This window comes from Heptranchias perlo, chromosome 24 (assembly GCF_035084215.1).
Source record: "Heptranchias perlo isolate sHepPer1 chromosome 24, sHepPer1.hap1, whole genome shotgun sequence".
Classification (NCBI taxonomy): Eukaryota; Metazoa; Chordata; class Chondrichthyes; order Hexanchiformes; family Hexanchidae; genus Heptranchias; species Heptranchias perlo.
In genome coordinates this window covers 4,365,786-4,385,929 of record NC_090348.1, presented here as the reverse complement: position 1 = coordinate 4,385,929, position 20,144 = coordinate 4,365,786, and the positions used below count along the sequence as shown (strand labels likewise).

Genomic DNA, 20,144 nt, shown 5'->3' with positions numbered 1-20,144 from the left:
CTATGGCATTTCAAGTGCTCATCCAAATGCTTCTTGAATGTTGTGAGGGTTCCTGCCTCCACAACCCTTTAAAACAACCCCAAAGCGAGAATCATACCCCTAGACCATCGAGCCCTTGACTTCTACACATACATACAATCGTATATGTGCACAACATGGAAAGAATCGAGACAGTCAAGGAATAGGTCAAATGGCCCACAGTTCAGTAGACTTAGCTAATTTCAATCAGACAATAAAATGCTTGACATGAGGAAAAACAGTTCACATTAGTGTAGCTTGGATGTGCAGATTAAAGCATTATGGGGCAATATAGAGGGGAAGCTCTCTGGCTCTATGCTACACTTCAAAGCTTGATATAACATTGGGTGCACAAGGTGGGAAATTGATTTTTTTCCATAACACCAACATCTATAGCACAAAAAAAAGCAAACACAATGAGATGAATTTAGAATGGTGATGAATTATGCATTTTATATTAAGTTAACATCTTGTGAACCATGAACGAACATACTTGCATTTATATAGCGCCTTTCACATCCTCAGGATGTCCTGAAGAACTTAACAATGGATTACTTGGGAAGTGCAGTAACTTATGCAAGAAAATAGTTGTCAATTTTCCCACAGCAATGTCCCATAACCAGCAATGAGATGAATGACCAGTCAGTCTTTTTTGGTGCTGTTGCTCGAGGGGAGAATGTTAGTCAGGATATGAGGTGAACTCCCGTTCTTCAAATAGTGCCGTGGGATCTTATGTCTACCCGAGCAGGCAGTTGGGCCTCAGTTTAACATATCACCTAAAAATTGGCACTTCTGACACAGTACTCCCTCAGTACTGAAGTATCACTAGATTATTTGCTCAAGTCTGTAGTGTGGCTTGGACCCACAACCTTCTGAACCAGTACTACCAACTGAGACAAGATGAAACTATGAATAGGCAGGAGCTGGTGTTAACATCAAGCCCTGGGATGTAGCACAGAGACAGAGAGTAAGGTTTTCTCTCTATATTGCCCAAAAATGCTTTAATCTCAACATCCCAGCTACAGAAACACAAATTACTTCCCCCAATCCCCCAGATCCAAGCATTATTATTGCCTCTGATTGAAACTGGCTATTTGTGGGCAGTTTTGACTCATTTGCATTGGAGTGTCCATATTCTCCATGCTGAAGACACAGCTGATAGATGGCAGGGATGTCCAACCTTTTAGAACAGAGGACCAGATGTAGGTGTCAAAACCAGAGTGGGCTTCATAGGATTATTCAAAACTGAGAGCCCCCTATACACAAAAATTAAAAGTTCCTCAAATTGAGACCATGCATACTGTACCACCCATACACAAAAAAAAATCAAGCCCACCCCCACCTCCCTAAAACTTGGAAGCTCCAGCTCTTTACTAGTCTTTCAAGCCTGGGAACTTTAAAGACTAACAAGTCCTTTTCTACTCCTCCATGTCTAGGACATTTAAACATCAGTCTTGTGCAAAGATAAGAAATTGACCAGGGTTTTTTGAACCAGATTAAAAGAGCTCTAAAGGCTACATTGTAGACATGTCTATTTTAAATAGAAGATCCCATTATCAATCAGACAGGAAGGGATCTCCCTTGTGGGGATGGGGTGGAAGGAGAGGGGAGAAAAAGGGCGAATGATGGAAAATGTGGGGAAAAAAAATCAAGAATCCCTAAAATTTGGTTTTACACGTATGGTGTATAATCTAGGCCAACATTCAAATGTAGCACTGAGGGAATGCTGCACGAAGTGCAGTCTTTCAGATGAGACGTTAAATCGAAGTTCTGTCCGCTAACTCTACTAGTTCAAGTGGACATTAAGATTCCATGTCAAAATCAACTAAAACTAGGCGAGCCATACATCTGATGGCAGTTTTTGGGATGCTGTAGATTCAGAATGGCTGCCACGTGTACCTCCATGACATTCAGTGCACCTCAAAAATTCAACTTCAATATGTAAAGTGCTGAGATGTTTTGTTGTGAAAGAGAGCACACAAATGCAACTATTATGGTACAGAAATACTTTTGGCAAGGGAATGAGGACAAGTATACAAATAATTAAAAAATTGCTTTTCTGTTCAAGATGATGAAATAGTAGGTTATGTACCAAGGAAATATTCTTGAAAATCATGCTAAATAACCGAGGAGGTAGATAATTTTGCATGGTTAATGGAGATTTCACTGCAGCTGCCAATAAAACTTGTCTGACTGGCACTACCAGAGTGTTTCCAAGCACAAACATCCACAGGCAGGGTGGAATGGATTTGAACATGCAGGAGGCTTTCCACCCACTATGTCCACTAAAATTATTCTGGCAGGACGGCCCAGCATATCGAAGCCCTAGTGCAGTACAGATGGGCAGGACATACTTGATTTAGTGAGTGTAACATGCCAGAAATAGTTAACAATCTGATGGTATGGGACTATCTTGCAAATAGTGACCATAACGTGATTGAATTTGATATTAGTTATTAGTTATTAGGCTTGAGGCAGAAGGGAGAGTCCCAAACCAAGGTTTTAAATTTAAGTACGGCAGATTTCGAAGGGATGAGAAATAAATTGACCACAGTAAACCACCTTCCCTTGGTGCATTTTTAAAAAAAAAACTTGCATGAGTACACTTTTCTTTAAAACCAACATTTAAATGTAATTTTAAAAAATCCTTCTGTGGCAAAGTGGTCAAAAATATCTCAAAACATGAGAGTTATATTGTTGTGGAGGTATGTTGAGTGGAGGCCAGGCACTTACCAGAGAGGGGGAAAATTCTGAGGGATAATGGCCCAAAACTGCACCTCCTAGCAGACAGATCAGAGCACAATTGCTGCAGGTCTGGACCACTCTTGTACAGTTACCATGTAGCTCAAGCTGATTGGGGCAAATATTTGGATGGGTGTAAATTTACTCATTTTGGCAAGCTATACCATCTCTACAACAACTTGCATTAATATAGAACTTTTAACGCAATAAAACATCACAAGGTGCTTCACAGGAGCATTATCAAACAAAATTTGACACCGAGCCACATTAGGAGATATTAAGACAGGTGAAAGAGGTAGGTTTTAAGGAGCGTCTTAAAAGGAGAAGAGGTATAGAGGCAGAGGGGTTTAGGGAGGGAATTCCAGAACTTAGGGCCAAGGCAACTGAAGGTACGGCAGAGAAAAAAACAATAAAGTACAGATTAGGCTTCAGACAAAGAAGATTGATTTAATATGGTGGGAGGAGAAAGCAGAGAGAAGATAAACTTGAATATGATTACAGCAATAATCAGAAATCCTACTTTGGACCTTGCTATTTGAGTCTGAAATCAAGCATGCTGTTCCTTGATACACGTACCATAGGAACTGCCTGTTTTCTAATGTAAAAGGCATAATAAACTTATAAAATACTTACAACTTGGGAAAAACATCTTTAAATTGTGTTTACTGGGACCCCCAGGGTCCAACAAAAACATTGCTTTGAAATTCAGAGCATAGATCTGATTATGCTCAATCCCTGCCAGGTTGGTACTAGTAACAGTTTCGACCGCAAGTGTTGGTACCAGAGAAGCACTAAAACCAGACTATAAAACAAAGCAGGAACAGAATGTGACGAAGTGTAAACACAATAAACACTTGTTAATAACAGTGCCAACTTGGTATCAAGCGTGTTAGGTCTGGTCTCAAGGAAGCACTGAAATTCACCAGCAATGACTATTTTAAAAACAGTCTGCTGAACAATGCCAAGTACACCATCAATAGTGACTAATTTAGCACCTGAGTCAATAGCCATCTTCACTGTTGCACTCGTGTATAAATTGTAGCTTTTAAAGCCACACAAGGAGCTCCAGTGGGAGCAGAAATAAAGGACAAAGAAAAATAGGCAACAAAAACTGTAGAAAAAATACACTATGAAAACCAGCAAAAATAGAAAAGCTGAAAAAACAGGAATGTCTGCAATTTTAAGCTATCGTGACTGATATCAGGATGAGTAATATATGGCTCTTTAATTTAATTTTGTCAAAAATATGCAAGACATGCAACATGGGTCTAAAAACAAGTTTGAAGCCATAGAGTTTTATTGCTAAGTTTGCCAATATTGTTTTAATGTAAACTACTTTGATATGAAATAAATCTGACACACCTAAGCTGTGATACCACTTGGTCTTTAACTTTTTCCATAAATTCCTATTTACATACATTATATAGAATCTGATTTAACCAGTCAGGATATTTTAGCCAAAGTTCTGCAAATTTATATTATTTCCTCACCCCACACATTAATTATGCTAGTCATGCACCAAACAGAAACCAAAGCTATACGATTCTCTTCCCCCCCACCCCACCATTACAAAAAATATTGCACACTTTCAATTGATCAACGGTAATAAAAATCGTTTTGCCTTTTTAGTTTACACGATCAAGTTGCCTAAACAATTTTGAGGGGACACTATTTCTGAACAGTCAAAAAAACAAACTTTCAACATAATGAAATGAAGTATACCCTATGATTCAATTTACCAGGATTCAGTCAGCTGCAAAATGTCGGTTTGCACACACTGCAGTTCATCAGTGGTTTGGGATCATGAAGGAATGCAACTGTATTCACAATTTCCTCCGCTTAAGGACTGTGCCAATTCTATTTGAGTCAGTGTCCTTCACAACACAAAACACAACAGGATTTGGGATCAAAAACTGAAAACTGCGTGGGAACACAAATGTGAGGATCGGAGTTGTGAGTTATTTTTTCTATTATTTGTGGAAAAAATAAATTCAGCAGCCTTAAAAGCAGCAGAAAAGGAGGAAAGGAGTTTCAGGAAGACAAGCAGAAGAACTCAATGGTAGTCAGTACAAACAGGCCAGTCATAAAATGTCAAGACCTTGTGATCACACTCTTCCCCCTCTCTACCAGCTCCAGCAGCTGTCTGTTTCATCACTTTTCCATTTGGGTCTTCCTTTAAATCTTGGCTTTGTTTTTCATCTGGCTACTTTCCAACTTCCCAAAGATACCAATCTTCAGCCAATTCAGAACAGGCTCACTGCAATCTCTTCACCGTAACAGGCCAGTCTCAATACTTCAGTGAATAGGATAGAATGGCAGAAAATCTTAAATCTAGTCAGATTCCAGTTCACATGTTTTTCCAACATTCAGAGATTCAATTACAGGATTAATTTTGCTGTGTGCTGTACACTGAAAACTATACCTGCAATTTTTTCTTCATTTACTGAAATTACATATCATTAATTTCTACATCACAGAAGAAAATGCTGCAGCATCACATTTTATGAAAACAGATACCAGGAAATCACTGCTTTACAGGAATTTGTGACTCGCTATATTCGTCATAGCCTCAACTTTAAAATTGTGCAATAGGGCAGATACAAGAGATTATTGTTAAATTTGTCAAGCCAAAGCTTCAACAACACGGGCAGTCATAAGAAATTAGTAGAATTCACATGATTTTTGTTATAATCAACTTTAAACATTTTTCTTTGTTACTTTCAGTCTAAGTGACCTTAAATTTCAGAGCAACTGAAAATATTAGTGACGTATAGCACTACCTCAGGGGATCTACACTTAAAACGCCATTCACTCGCCCAGTCTCAAGTGGGCATTTAGAGTTGCTTACCTAACAGGAAAAATTAAACATGACAACTAACAACCTCTGTTAGATGCTTCTCAATGGACACGCTAAAGGCAAAATAAATTAAACATTTTCTCCAGTCATACAAAATCACATAGCCTAACTGAAATTCTTTATTTGCCATCTAGAAACTCATTTTTAAGGATGTGGCGATGTAGTACTATACAAAGAAGAAACAGGGAATTTGAAAACTTAACGTGCAGCTGGAAGTTTGGATTGCACAGTGCTGCCCCAGTTAAGATTCAAGAGTTATCAATAAAACATTTGCTGGCACCTGCATGTCCCTTCACATTTAGACCAGCATTTTAAAAAAACACCGTCATAATCAGGGACTCTAGAACCTCAAGGCCAAGCTCTGTAGCAAACTCAACTAAATCTTCCATCAAAAGATTTAGATTCTGTGGCAGCTCTATCCAGAGCCAAGGACCAAATTTTAATTTTAGTGGGCGCTTGTTAACTTGAAGAATGGTGCATATTTTGCTGGGGGGTGGGCACACACACGAAGAGGAGAAAGCAGGACATACACCCGGACTCCACTAGATAACAAATTTCACACCTTCAGTGCACTCATCCTTGTTTGCAAAGCTTAATACCACATACATACTAACAATCTAATAACAGGCTTATGAAATGCTCCTTTATGAGCCCACTAGCCCCTCGAGGTTTACGTAAATATAAAGTTTAGTTCCACTTCTGAAACTGACTGTAACTTGCTCATGATTTTCATGAGCACTATTTGGGTCCCTTACTTGTGGAAAATTAAATTAGCTTCACTGGTTTTGAGAAACTAGATCCAAAGGTTAGGCATAATATAAGGTTTACAGCATCCTCGGGGATAGTTTATGCTCATTTGGCAGTATCAGAAGTGTAGTCAGCAAGCAGAAGTACTGTATACATTGCTAATTACAAAGCAGTGAACGCGAACTGAACAGTGATTCCCACGTTTTTTAGTCTCTACATATCTTAGCCAATATTTATCTTATTTATTCAACCGATTAGAGTTACTGCCCAAGTATGTACTTGCCTCACATTTAGCAACAGTCCAATTGTGGCAAGAATACAACTAGTTTAATGACCACTGAATAGTTGGGGCATCCTTACTGTGCTGTGCGCCCATTTACAGGACCTTTATCTTCATACAAGTGCATTGTAAAGTGTCTTGCTTTAGTCAAATGAGTGCGTTAGCTGCAGAATCCTGGTTCACAGCCTCAATTTCAAGGCCTACAAGAGGCGAGTTTTTGTCCTCATCTCCCTCCTCCCCCAAGTAGAATACCCCAAAAAAACTATATAAGTCTGAGACGTTCAGCAATCTTAGCAAATATTTTCAATAATCAAATATTTCAGGACACGATACAATTTACAGACTTCTTTTTGGTCAGCCAGGTGTCTGACAAATGTGGAAACTCCATCAAGCAACACAGATGCTATATTTGGATTTTTAAATAGCATTTGACAAAGTGCTACATAGGGGACTTGTTGTGAAGATTAAGGCCCATCATATTAAGTGTAATGTGGCAGCATGAGCAGCATTACAAGGATAAAAAGCAAAGTATAAAATAATGTTTCTCGCATTAGCAAGATGCAACTGGAATATGGCTGTGAGGTCTGGACATAGATATTGATGGGCCAATATCAAAATTTGCAGATGCAAAACTGTAACGAAGCATGCATGAGACTACAGGATAGTCATAGTCCGAACAAGGGGGTGAGCAGATTAGGTGACAAATGCAGCTCAATGTAAATATGTACATTTTGGGGAAAAAGAATGGAAATAACCCAAGCAGTATTAAAAAATTCCCAATGGAGTGGAGGGTCAGAAAGCATGGGGCACAGATTGATAGATGTTTAAAAGCAGGTTTACAGGTGGAAAAAGTCATAAAGGGCAAATGAGATTCTGAATACCAAAACAAAATCTTTAACTACTTCCAGTTCTGACGAAAGGTCACTGACCTAAAACGTTAACTCTGTTTCTCACTCCACAGATGCTGCCTGACTTGCTGAGTATGTCCAGCATTTTCTGTTTTATTTCAGATTTCCAGCATCTGCAGTAATTTGCTTTTGATTTAGTGTTTAATTCACGACCATTTCCTTTCCATGAATGCCCACCTTGAAGAAGTTCTACTCTTCGATGGGATTTCCGTTTGTCTCTTTTAATCACCCCTGCCCTCCACCCTCTCACCCTTTTGTTCTTTCCTCCCCTCCCTCCACCTCTCAGCCAGCTCTGTACTTAAAAACTGTTTAATCATTAACTTCTTCCAGTTCTGACAAATGATCAGCAATCTGAAACGTTAAGTGTGTTTTTCTCTCTCCATAGATGCTGCCTGACCTCAGTATTTCCAGCATTTTCTGTTTTCATAACAAGGTAATGATAAACTGTAGAATACATTGGTTAAGCAACAGTTGCACTATAGAATCATAGAATCATAGAAGTTACAACATGGAAACAGGCCCTTCGGCCCAACATGTCCATGTCGCCCAGTTTATACCACTAAGCTAGTCCCAATTGCCTGCACTTGGCCCATATCCCTCGATACCCATCTTCCCCATGTAACTGTCCAAATGCTTTTTAAAAGACAAAATTGTACCCGCCTCTACTACTGCCTCTGGCAGCTCGTTCCAGACACTCACCACCCTTTGAGTGAAAAAATTGCCCCTTTGGATCCTTTTGTATCTCTCCCCTCTCACCTTAAATCTGTGCCCCCTCGTTATAGACTCCCCTACCTTTGGGAAAAGATTTTGACTATCGACCTTATCTATGCCCCTCATTATTTTATAGACTTCTATAAGATCACCCCTTAACCTCCTACTCTCCAGGGAATAAAGTCCCAGTCTGTCTAACCTCTCCCTGTAAGTCAAACCATCAAGTCCCGGTAGCATCCTAGTAAATCTTTTCTGCACTCTTTCTAGTTTAATAATATCCTTTCTATAATAGGGTGACCAGAATTGTACACAGTACTCCAAGTGTGGCCTCACCAATGCCCTGTACAACTTCAACAAGACATCCCAACTCCTGCATTCAATGTTCTGACCAATGAAACCAAGCATGCTGAATGCCTTCTTCACCACCCTATCCACCTGTGACTCCACTTTCAAGGAGCTATGAATCTGTACTCCTAGATCTCTTTGTTCTATAACTCTCCCCAACGCCCTACCATTAACGGAGTAGGTCCTGGCCCGATTCGATCTACCAAAATGCATCACCTCACATTTATCTAAATTAAACTCCATCTGCCATTCATCGGCCCACTGGCCCAATTTATCAAGATCCCGTTGCAATCCTAGATAACCTTCTTCACTGTCCACAATGCCACCAATCTTGGTGTCATCTGCAAACTTACTAACCATGCCTCCTAAATTCTCATCCAAATCATTAATATAAATAACAAATAACAGCGGACCCAGCACCGATCCCTGAGGCACACCGCTGGACACAGGCATCCAGTTTGAAAAACAACCCTCGACAACCACCCTCTGTCTTCTGTCGTCAAGCCAATTTTGTATCCAATTGGCTACCTCACCTTGGATCCCATGAGATTTAACCTTATGTAACAACCTACCATGCGGTACCTTGTCAAATGCTTTGCTGAAGTCCATGTAGACCACGTCTACTGCACAGCCCTCATCTATCTTCTTGGTTACCCCTTCAAAAAACTCAATCAAATTCGTGAGACATGATTTTCCTCTCACAAAACCATGCTGACTGTTCCTAATTAGTCCCTGCCTCTCCAAATGCCTGTAGATTCTGTCCCTCAGAATACCCTCTAACAACTTACCCACTACAGATGTCAGGCTCACTGGTCTGTAGTTCCCAGGCTTTTCCCTGCCGCCCTTCTTAAACAAAGGCACAACATTTGCTACCCTCCAATCTTCAGGCACCTCACCTGTAGCGGTGGATGATTCAAATATCTCTGCTAGGGGACCCGCAATTTCCTCCCTAACCTCCCATAACGTCCTGGGATACATTTCATCAGGTCCCGGAGATTTATCTACCTTGATGCGCGTTAAGACTTCCAGCACCTCCCTCTCTGTAATATGTACACTCCTCAAGACATCACTATTTATTTCCCCAAGTTCCCTAACATCCATGCCTTTCTCAACCGTAAATACAGATGCAGTTTTAAGCATCCAATTAGAGACAGGGTATTAGAGTCCGTGAAAAGGCATAATAGAATTACTAGGATGATACAGCTATGATGTGTGTTGAAAAACAAACTGCATTCACAAGAGCAGAAAAGGTTAAGGGAGGATCTAACAGAAGTATTCAAAGTTTTGGGGGTAAATAGTGACAGATTATTTGCACTAGTCAGCAAATCACTAACAAGTGGCATAAATGTCATTAGTAATAGAGAGAGGTAGTATTAGTTATTAGAACACTAACGCTTTACTGCAAGTCACTGTTGAAGCTGAGTAAGTCATGACATTTCAAAGATCAGATAAATGCTTGGAGGAAAAACAATGAGGTGCACAAACAAATGACAGGGAAACAGGATTAGACACTGCAGGTCATGGAATTCCATCTGCTTTTTTTGGCTAATCCCCCGTATTATCGATATCTCCTTGCAGCTTCCTTTGGTCTTCAAAATTATTTACTATGCCTCCTATTTTAGTATCCAAAAATTTGGACACCACTCCCTCCAGCCCTACACCTAAATCATTCACACTGAACGGAAGGGGGTCCCAGAACAGAATCCTGTGGGATACCACTACCCACTTCCAACCACTGAGAAACTGCCCTTAATTTCTACTGGCCACTTCATCCCTTCAAACCCATTTTTAAATCTAATTTGCTACCCCCCCTCCTAATTTCATACCCGCTAATCTTCACAAATAGTCTCCTGTCTGGTACCTGGTCAAAGGCTTCCTAAAAATCCATTACCACATAGAATCATAGAAATTTACAGCACAGAAGGAGGCCATTCGGCCCATTGTGTCTGTGCCATCCAGCCTAATCTCATTTTCCAGCTCTTGGTCCATAGCCTCATTTCCCCCAACCACCATATCTGTCACCTCAAAAACTTGAATCAAACATATTCCCTTTGACTTTCCTCCCACTAAGTAAAATTGCCCATTTGTTAGGGACTCAACATCCATTTTAAATGCAATTCTATATGTAAACAATTCAGCTTCTCCAAGATTATTTCCTTCAAGATAGCAAATCAGATAAAATGCCAGTGTCTTATCCACAACCAGGTTTATTGACACACAGAATACAAGACAAATCTTGTAACAAAACAAAAAAATGAAACCTTTGCAACTAAAGTATAATTAGTGAGTGCTGAGACTTCAGAATACACCAGCTCATAATTTTGTCAGGGGTGGGAGAAAGAGTTGAGATATGAGTGTATTAAGCACTTCCATGAGTTAGTCACTGGGGGTAATAAAGCTCTCCACACCTTTGTTTTTAAACAAAGATTATTCTGGCCCTGATTGATGTCACAATGACTACTGTCACCGCACAGATTAGCAGTAGGGTAAGAGGCATAAGTGTACAAAAGCAAGGAGATTATGCTGAACCTTTATAAAACACTGGCTAGGCCTCTGCTGGAGTATTGTGTCCAATTCTGGGCACCACACTTTAGGAAGGGTGTCAAGGCCTTGGAGAGGGTGCAGAGGAGATTTACCAGAATGGTACCAAGGATGAGACACTTCAGTATGTGGAGAGACTCAAGAAGCTAGGGTTGTTCTCCTTAGAGCAGAGAAGGCTACAGGGAGATTTAATAGAGGCATTCAAAATTATCCCACTGGCAGGAGGGTTGATAATCAGAGAACACAGGTTTAAGATAATTGGCAAAAGAATCAGAGGAGAGATGGAGAATTTCTTTTACACAGTGAGTTACAATCTGGAATGCACTGCCTAAAAGGATGGTGGAAGCAGATATGATAGTAACTTTCAAAAAAGGAATTGAATATATACTTGGAGAAAAAATGTGCAGGACTATGGAGAAAAAAAAAGAGCTTGCATTTATAAAACACCTTTCACAACTTCAGCACATCCCAAAGCTCCTTAAAGCAAATAAAGTACTTCTGAAGTGTGGTCACTGTTAAGGAAACACAACAGCCAATTTGCACACAGCAAGATCCCACAAACAGCAATGTGATAATGACCAGATAATCTGTTTTAGTGATGTTGGTTGAGGGATAAATATTGGCCAGAACTCCCCTGCCCATGTGCACAATAGTGCGATCTTTTAGGTCCACCTGAGGGGGCAGACGGGGCCTCGGTTTAATATCTTATTCCAAAAACGACACCGCAGACAGTGCCGCACTCCCTTGGTGCTGCACTGGATTGTCAGCCTGGATTATGGGCTCAAGTCTCTGGAGTGAGACCTGAACCTACTACCTTCCGACTCCGAGCCAGAGCGGACACCATGAGACTAACTGGCCAGCTCTTTCACCGAGCAGGCACAGGCACGATGGGCCGAACGGCCTCCTCCTTTGCTGGAGGATTGGCTCGGATTCCTGCACAGTGAACCGTGCAAATCCCGCGGCCAGCGAGCCTCAAACACCGAACAAAGGCCGAGTCACGGCGGGGTACAACGGAGCCCAGAGCGGGGGCTCCCACACCACAGGGCCCCCTACAGCTCAACGCGACAGCGGGACGCGGCCTGGCGACGGGAGCGGAGCGGACCTCCCTCCGGCCTCGGGGCTCTAAACAAACCCGGCGCCGCCAGTCCTCCTTCCCGTTCGGGGTGGTCCGGGCGTTTGACTGACGGGGACCGGGGTCGCCTTCTCCTCCTGGTCGGTGAAGTAGCGGCCCAGCGTGCTTCTTACCCGCAAGGCCGGAGCCTCGGACTCGGGTGATTTGTCTGCCGGCGGCTCCTGTCCCGCGCTCTCCATCTTTCTGTCCGTTTAGAATCGGCTTTTCAAACCGCCACCATCTTGCTCGCGGGCCGCGCTCTGCGTCACTGCCCGGGGGCCCTGACGTCACCCGCCCCCCCCCGCGGTCACGTGGCCCAGGCCTGGTGCGACCTGTCAATCACTGGGCTCCCGGGCTTCTGCAGTGGCCGTGGCTGCTTGTTTGTCTGTGCGTGCTCTTCTATATTTACTGTCCCCAGGCTCACGGTTGACTGACTTTGGCGGCTTTCTCCAAAGCAGATGCATAGTTTCCAAGGCGTCCCACATTTTTTTAAAACATGGTACCTTTTGGAAGCCTATGTTCTCCCCACTTGAGCCCATAATCCAGGCTGATACTCCCAGTGAGGGAGTGCTGCACTGTCGGTGGGGTTGTTTTATGGATGAGGCGTTAAACTGAGGTCCCACCTGCTTGTCTCTTATGGATTATGGGGTCTTTTCCACACTGCCTGAGGAAGGGGGAAGCCCCCGAAAGCTTGTGGGATTAAAAATAAAATCGTTGGACTATAACTTGGTGTTGTAAAATTGTCTCTTATGGAGTTATTTGAAGAAGAGCAAGGTTGTTCTCTCCGTTACCTGGCCAAAGTTCCTTCTTCAACCAGCACCATCAGAAATAGAATAAATCGTCATTCATCTGCCTGAAAGGGCGGTGGAAGCAGATTCAACAGTAACTTTAAAGGGAGTTGGATATATACTGGAAAAGGAAAAAATTGCAGGACTATGGGGAAAGAGCAGGGGAGTGGGACTAATTGGACAGCTCTTCCAAAGAGCCGGCACAGGCACGATGGGCCCAATGGTCTCGTGCGCTGTATGATTCCAGGATCTCATTTGCTGTTTGTGGGACCTTGCTGTGCACAAAATGGCTGCAACATCTGCCTACATAACAACACTGACTGCACTTGAAAAGTAATTAATTTATTGTAAAGTGCTTTGAGATTCCCTGAAGATGAGATGAAAATATATCTTCGTTCTTTTATTACTTTTACCTCAAGAATGGCTCAATTGAGATCAGGATCTCCGCATGTGGGGAAATTGCAAACTTGATGCTGATAAATAGGATAGCTTCTTCTCGGTTTGATGTTGTATTATCATATCTTGTACTTCACCACGAATTCAACTTGGGTTGAAATCCTATTTTATATTTACGTCAAAGTAATACTGGAAACAAAATGGGCGAGTGTATTTGTGTAGATCTTGATTGATAAGGCCCAATTTTCATCACTGCAATCAAGTGTAAATGTAAAATCAGCTGCCCATATCCTAACCCGCACCGAGTCCCATTCACCCATCACCCCTGCTGACCTACATTGGCTCCAAATCCACCAATTCCTTGATTTTAAAATCCTCATCCTCCTGTTCAAATCCCTCCATGACCTCGCTCCTCCCTATCTCTGTAATCTCCTCCAGCCCTACAACCCTCCCAGATCTTTGCGTTCCTTTAATTCTGGCCTCTTATGCATCCACGAGTTCCCTTGTCCCACCATTGGTGGCCCTAAGCTCTGGAATTCCCTCCCCAAACCTCTCTGCCTCTCCTCTTTTAAGATGCTGTAAGAATATTGGAAATTGGAAAAAATTGACATATTTTTCTTAAAGTTACCAACCATCATGCCCTGCAGACTGTGCTGTGTATTTTGCTGAATTGTAAACTGTTAACCTTTGACTAGTGACTGACCCCTGTCACCCTCACTGCTGGACATGGCAGCAATGTGATAAAGAGGAACAATGACCCAAAATGCAGAACAATAATCCAAAGATAGCAACAAGACCAGTTCCATAGCTAGAAGCTAGACAATACTACCTTGAAAAGAGTCTTGTGGTTAAATGAGTAATGTTAAAACAAATGGACCATCTGGAATTCTTTGAAAAACAACTTTGTTAATCTATAAGGGTCTTATGAATATTGCTCCATATATGGTGTGAGTTTCCTGCCAAGGTGGGCATAAAAACCCAACATCTTTTGAACTCAGGGCAGAGGAATCAGCGAAGACCACCCAACTGTTGAAAGAGCATCGAGCTGTCTGAAGATGACACCACAATCAGAAGAACAGCTGACTGTCAGAGGATTACCTCACTGGGAAAACTCAAAACAAACCATGTCGCCAACTTAATTATGAGCTCTGCCCAGAGATCAAACGGGGTAATACTGTTTTGATCTTTGTTGTCTAATATTTGATACCTTTACATGTTTGATTTGACTATTAATAAATGAGACGTTGATTACTAATTGGTATCACCTCTGAATCTGTTACAAATTGGCAAGTCAGGCGGGAGGTGACTAATCCATGTTTCATTTTAACATTAAATCAAACACCTAAAGGAAAAATGTTTAAAAATCGACAGACTTAATTTGATCACAAAAGACATAAATTGCTCAAATACCAGAAGTGAGATTTTGTTTAACATAAGCGATCATGGCGAGTGTCCACGTAATGTTAGAAAAGAAACTGAAAAAGAAGCTCAAGGGGTCCGAGAATTAATCGTGGAGAAGGGTGAGGCTTATGAGACGCCATAGAATGGGCCAAGGAGCAAGTTCGAAATAAAAGGATGAAGGAGAGAGTTGGTAAAAGAACTCTTATTTGGGCGGCAAACTTGTGTGCACTTAAAAGTGAGGAACATATAAAACAATTAAAAGGGAAAGATAGGAAGCAGTTAGAGGAAATTAAGAGACAGTCAGACAAAAACAAGAGGTTGAAAGAACCCCCGACTGATGTCTTGACTATGCTGGAGTGTTCGCAAATGGTGCCTAAAACTGCAACAGCGCAGGGAATACAGAGTCAGAAAATATTACAAGAGAGAGATAGACTTACAGAGAAAAATGGGAGACTAGAGTCGGAACTCGCCGATTTTAGAGGGGGATTATGTGTCGACCCATAAATTGGGTAGACCGCACACGGTGTAAGTTAATGATTCAGGGATTACGGGACAAATTGAGCTGACAAGGGGCTGTGGTGGCTGCTGTAACACAAGGAGTCATGGGAGGAACAGAAGGACAACGACAGGTGTTTCCGATGTCAGAAAACGGGTCATTACGCCGTGGACTGCCGTAATAATATAGCACCCCCCCCCCCAGCAGAGAAACAATGAGGGAAATCGTACCATGATTCTCCAAAAACCGGGAGAGGTGGAACAAAAATTAGATAAATTAATAACCCTCCTGACTGGCCAACAACAGAAACAGACACAACTGTTCCAAGAACAGAGTGAGTGTTAAGAGAAATAGTATATGTACAAAGACGGGTGGTGATGGAGGCGAGGTAGACAGGGAAGGGTTGACAGAGGAGGCTGTGAACTATCGCTGCCCAGACAACACGATAACGAGAATAAAGTAGATCGTGAAGGCTTAGATGAGGACTGCGAAATGGAAGTCGCAGAAGATAAAGAATCATTTCAGCAAAGCCAAAGCGTGTTACAGAGTAAAAGACCAGAAGGGAGAGAGGCAGGCGTAGAGGTTATAAAAAGTGAACCAAGGAAGAGACTAGAGCTCCTGGCTGGTTCCCCAGCCCCCCCTTTCCATTCACTATAACCCATCCTTCCAGCAACGGAGGAGAAGGAGAAAACTTTTAAACTGGAGAGCCAATACAAGCCTGATAAATGGTCTTTCCCACATGAGATGTTAAATCGGTACAAAATTGAGTTAAGCAGGAAACATCAGAGGTTGAAAGTTCAGATGCGAGGTAAAGGATAGATGATTTTATACAGGGGGAAAAGGTGAAAAGGGAAGATTCCGTCTCTACTGTTACAAGGTATTGGATTTTTCTTTAGTTTTTAGTGTCTTGTCTCTTTAAGTGTGTTGCACTCTGCAGCGTGCAGGCTGCAGCTTGCACCATTTCCTCTTTTATCACAGAACCGAAGCAGCTTTAACCCTTTACCGTCCCAGTCATTTAATATAATCATTTCAAATCGTTGTGTTTTCTAAGCATAGTACCACTGTTAAATGTACAAAGAAGAAGTCAAAAGAGTTTGGAGAATTATTATACAGTTACAGGACTATGTCCTATTTTATGTCTGTGAGATTTGAGATCTAAATCGATTGTTTTCTTTTTAATTCGGCAAAGTTTCTTTAAATTTAGTTGAAATTTGCCGGAGCCTGGAGCTGCCATGATGAAGCTGGCTCCGCCTTCTTTTCAGTCATTACTGCAAAGAAGTTTTAAAATCATGTTGCCTTCCACAGAGTTTGTTCCACATTTGGGATGACTTTGACCCTGTGGGTGTACAGCCGTCCGACGGGGGAAGTTAGTCGGTCACAGAGCACAGAGCGTCCAAGACCACAGACAGTCGAGACATCAGGTCACGATTGTGTAGGGTGTTCGACTCCAAGTCTCCAAAGAAACTGGAGGCGGAAGAAATAATTCTTTGTGCTTTCTCCACAGATGAAGCGAAAGGGACAATGTGATATTAATTACATTTATTATTGGGGAGTATAATATGACAGGGACTGAGAAACTGTAAAATGGGCCATAAGTGAATAACGTCCAATTTACGGTACTGTAATAAAAGCCCACATGAGATGTGCAGATAAAATGGGAACGAGAGGTAGAGAGTGATAGATAACATAACGGGAGTAGAAACTAGACCAGAGGAGGGTATCTTCAGGACAAGACAATTACAGTCGGACACTGAGGGATGGGTAGGTGCGATAACCAGGATATTCAGAACAGGAATGTCAATTTGGAATCGTAAACAATTTTACAACACCAAGTTATAGTCCAACAATTTTATTTTTAATCCCACAAGCTTTCGGAGGCTTCCTCCTTCCTCAGGTGAACGGTGTTCACCTGAGGAAGGAGGAAGCCTCCGAAAGCTTGTGGGATTAAAAATAAAATTGTTGGACTATAACTTGGTGTTGTAAAATTGTTTACAATTGTCAACCCCAGTCCATCACCGGCATCTCCACAATTTGGAATCGGGTAGATGTTGAGACTATAAAGAAGCATGCGCAATTCTGAACATGCACGGGCCAAACTGGTCGATGCACCAATCCTAAACCCAATCAGTGAGCACAGGAAGAACAATATACCGTCTATAACATGTACAACATTGCCAAGTTTTTCACACAGACGCAGGATAAAATAAATGAGATGATATACAGAGGAAACGAGCGAGCAAAGGTGAATAGGACAGGCAACTATCTGTACGGCATACGGAGCAGATGTGCTTTCATTTATTGAACAAACACAGATTTTTGATGCGAGGTGAAGTCGCGGATATGTTAAGGGACTACGACCATCCGTTGGTATTCTAAGGGGAATGGGGAAACAAATGTGAGGGGTGAAGTTCCACCTGTATCAACAATCTGCAATCTGGGGGACCCTCCTATTCACCCAACGGGCCAAGTTAGGGATAAGAATAAACCTTGATTTTGACCCTATTCTTGCCTATCGTGGATGTTACGACCCGAGTATTTATCGCATTGGCAGAACCACATTCTGTGGGATATTTAGAGGGAGAAGTGTATTAGCAAAGGCTAAACTCACCTAAGTTAACGGTGTATGACAGGAAAACTGCATTATAGAAGGTGCCTAATTTGGATTGTTGTATCAAGCAGGGGAACCGATACCTGGGCCGATGTGGATGTCTCCCTGCTGCATTGCCTGAGTACAGACAGTGTAAACCTGATCTAAAATTGATTAAAACTTTAACATTGGAGGCGCAGGAAAAGATGCTTGTTCAAACTTGTAGTGACCCAAAGACAAGAAGTTTGTTATAATTTGCGGTTAGAGATTATTCCTGCACTGTCAAATTTTTTCTTCTGTATCTTTTGTCTTCTGATTTATGTAATTGAATGTATGTAGATTTTTTTATCACGCTAAGAGAAATGGTACACAGATTTACTAAATGCAATCAGGAAGAGACTTAGATGAACTCACATAGAGACATGGGAACATGATAAAACAGTGTACAAGCATATAGAGGGATTACTTAAAGGAATGAATAGGCAAATGGGGGATATTATGTCAGAACAAGGAGTGTCCCTGGTTTTAATAGAACGACTGGCAGGGAGACAGGTTAGGGATATTGGCAATCATTCAGAATAACAAAGACTATGGAACAACTGATCTTAAACATAAGAACATATGAAATAGGAGCAGGAGTAGGCCATACAGCCCCTCGAGTCTGCTCCATCATTCAATAAGATCATGGCTAATCTTCGACCTCAACTCAACTTTCCCACCCAATCCCCATATCCCTTGATTCCCCTAGAGTCCAAATATCTATCGATCTCAGCCTTGAATATTCTCAACGACTCAGCATCCACAGCCCACTGGGATAGGGAATTCCGAAGATTCACAACCCTCTGAGTGAAGAAATTCCTCCTCATCTCAGTCTTAAATGGCCGCCCCTTATCCTGAGACTATGCCCCCTAGTTCTAGACTCACTAGCCAGGGGAAACAATCTCTCAGCATCTACCCTGTCAAGCTCCCTCACAATCTTATATGTTTCAATGAGATCACCCTTCATTCTTCTAAACTCCAGGGAGTATAGGCCCATTCTACTTAATCTCTCCCCATAGGATAACCCTCTCATCCCAGGAATTAATCTAGTGAACCTTCGTTGCACCGCCTCTAAGGCAAGTATATCCTTCCTTAGATAAGGAGACCAAAACTGTACACAGTACTCCAGATGTGGTCTCACCAAAGCCCTGTATGTACAATTGTAGCAAGACTTCCTTACTGTTGTACTCCAACTCTCTTGCAATAAAGGCCAAGATGCCAATTGCCTTCCTAATTGCTTGCAGTACCTGCATGCTAACTTTTGTGTTTCTTGTATGAGGACACCAGATCTCTCTGAACACCACATTTAATAGTTTCTCACCATTTAAAAAATATTCTGTTTTTCTATTCTTCTTACCAAAGTGAATAACCTCACATTTCCTCACATTATACTCCATCTGCCACCTTCTTGCCCACTCACTTAACCTGTCTATATCCCTTTGCAGACTCTGTATCCTCCTCACAGCTTACTTTCCCACCTAGCTTTGTATCGTCAGCAAACTTGGATACATTACACTCGGTCCCCTCATCTAAGTCATTGATATAGATTGTAAATAGCTAAGGCCCCAGCACTGATCCTTGCGGCATCCCACTAGTTACAGCCCGCCAACCTGAGAATGACCTGTTTGTCCCTACTCTCTGTTTTTTGTCCTTTAACCAATCCTTTATCCATGTTAACATATTACCCCCAATCCAATGAGCCCTTATCTTGTGTAACAACCTTTTATGTGGCACCTTATTGAATGCCTTTTGGAAATCCAAATATACAACATCCACTGGCTCCCCTTTATCTCCCCTGCTAGTTACATCCACAAAGAACTCTAATAAATTTGTTAAACACAATTTCCCTTTCATAAATCCATGTTGACTCTCCCTAATCATATTATGATTTTCTAAGTGCCCTGTTACCACTTCCTTAATAATGCCTTAAAGGCAATCATGCGTGGAGGGTTTTTACAATGTTCAGATTCAAAGGGGGGTTAAATGCTACAGAAAACAATTGGATCCCAAATTTTATATTGGACAAAGAAATTAAAATCTGGAAATCAGATGGGAACATGGATTGGTGTAAGGTACAAAGACTTGGATTGGTTTGTTATGCCAGGAAGCCTTGCAAGCAGAGTGAGATTGTTTCGCGACTGATTCCCATGGTAATGGCAATACCATTGCTATCTGCT

The 20,144-nt window shown here is 41.7% G+C and overlaps 1 protein-coding gene and 1 long non-coding RNA gene across 2 annotated transcripts in view; one reads left to right on the top strand and one right to left on the bottom strand.

Moving 5' to 3' along the window:
* Positions 1 to 12,481, bottom strand: part of usp44 (ubiquitin specific peptidase 44) — a 56,609-nt gene extending 44,128 nt beyond the window's left edge. The window contains exon 1 of the mRNA XM_068004632.1: positions 12,395 to 12,481. The gene's annotated coding sequence lies outside the window, so the exon portion shown is untranslated. The remainder of the gene's footprint in view (positions 1 to 12,394) is intronic.
* LOC137341509 (uncharacterized) lies at positions 4,630 to 14,953 on the top strand. The gene is made up of 3 exons (XR_010967041.1): positions 4,630 to 4,713; positions 7,938 to 7,985; positions 14,443 to 14,953. It is a non-coding gene; the product is annotated as an uncharacterized lncRNA (long non-coding RNA).
* Positions 14,954 to 20,144: the final 5,191 nt, after the last annotated feature.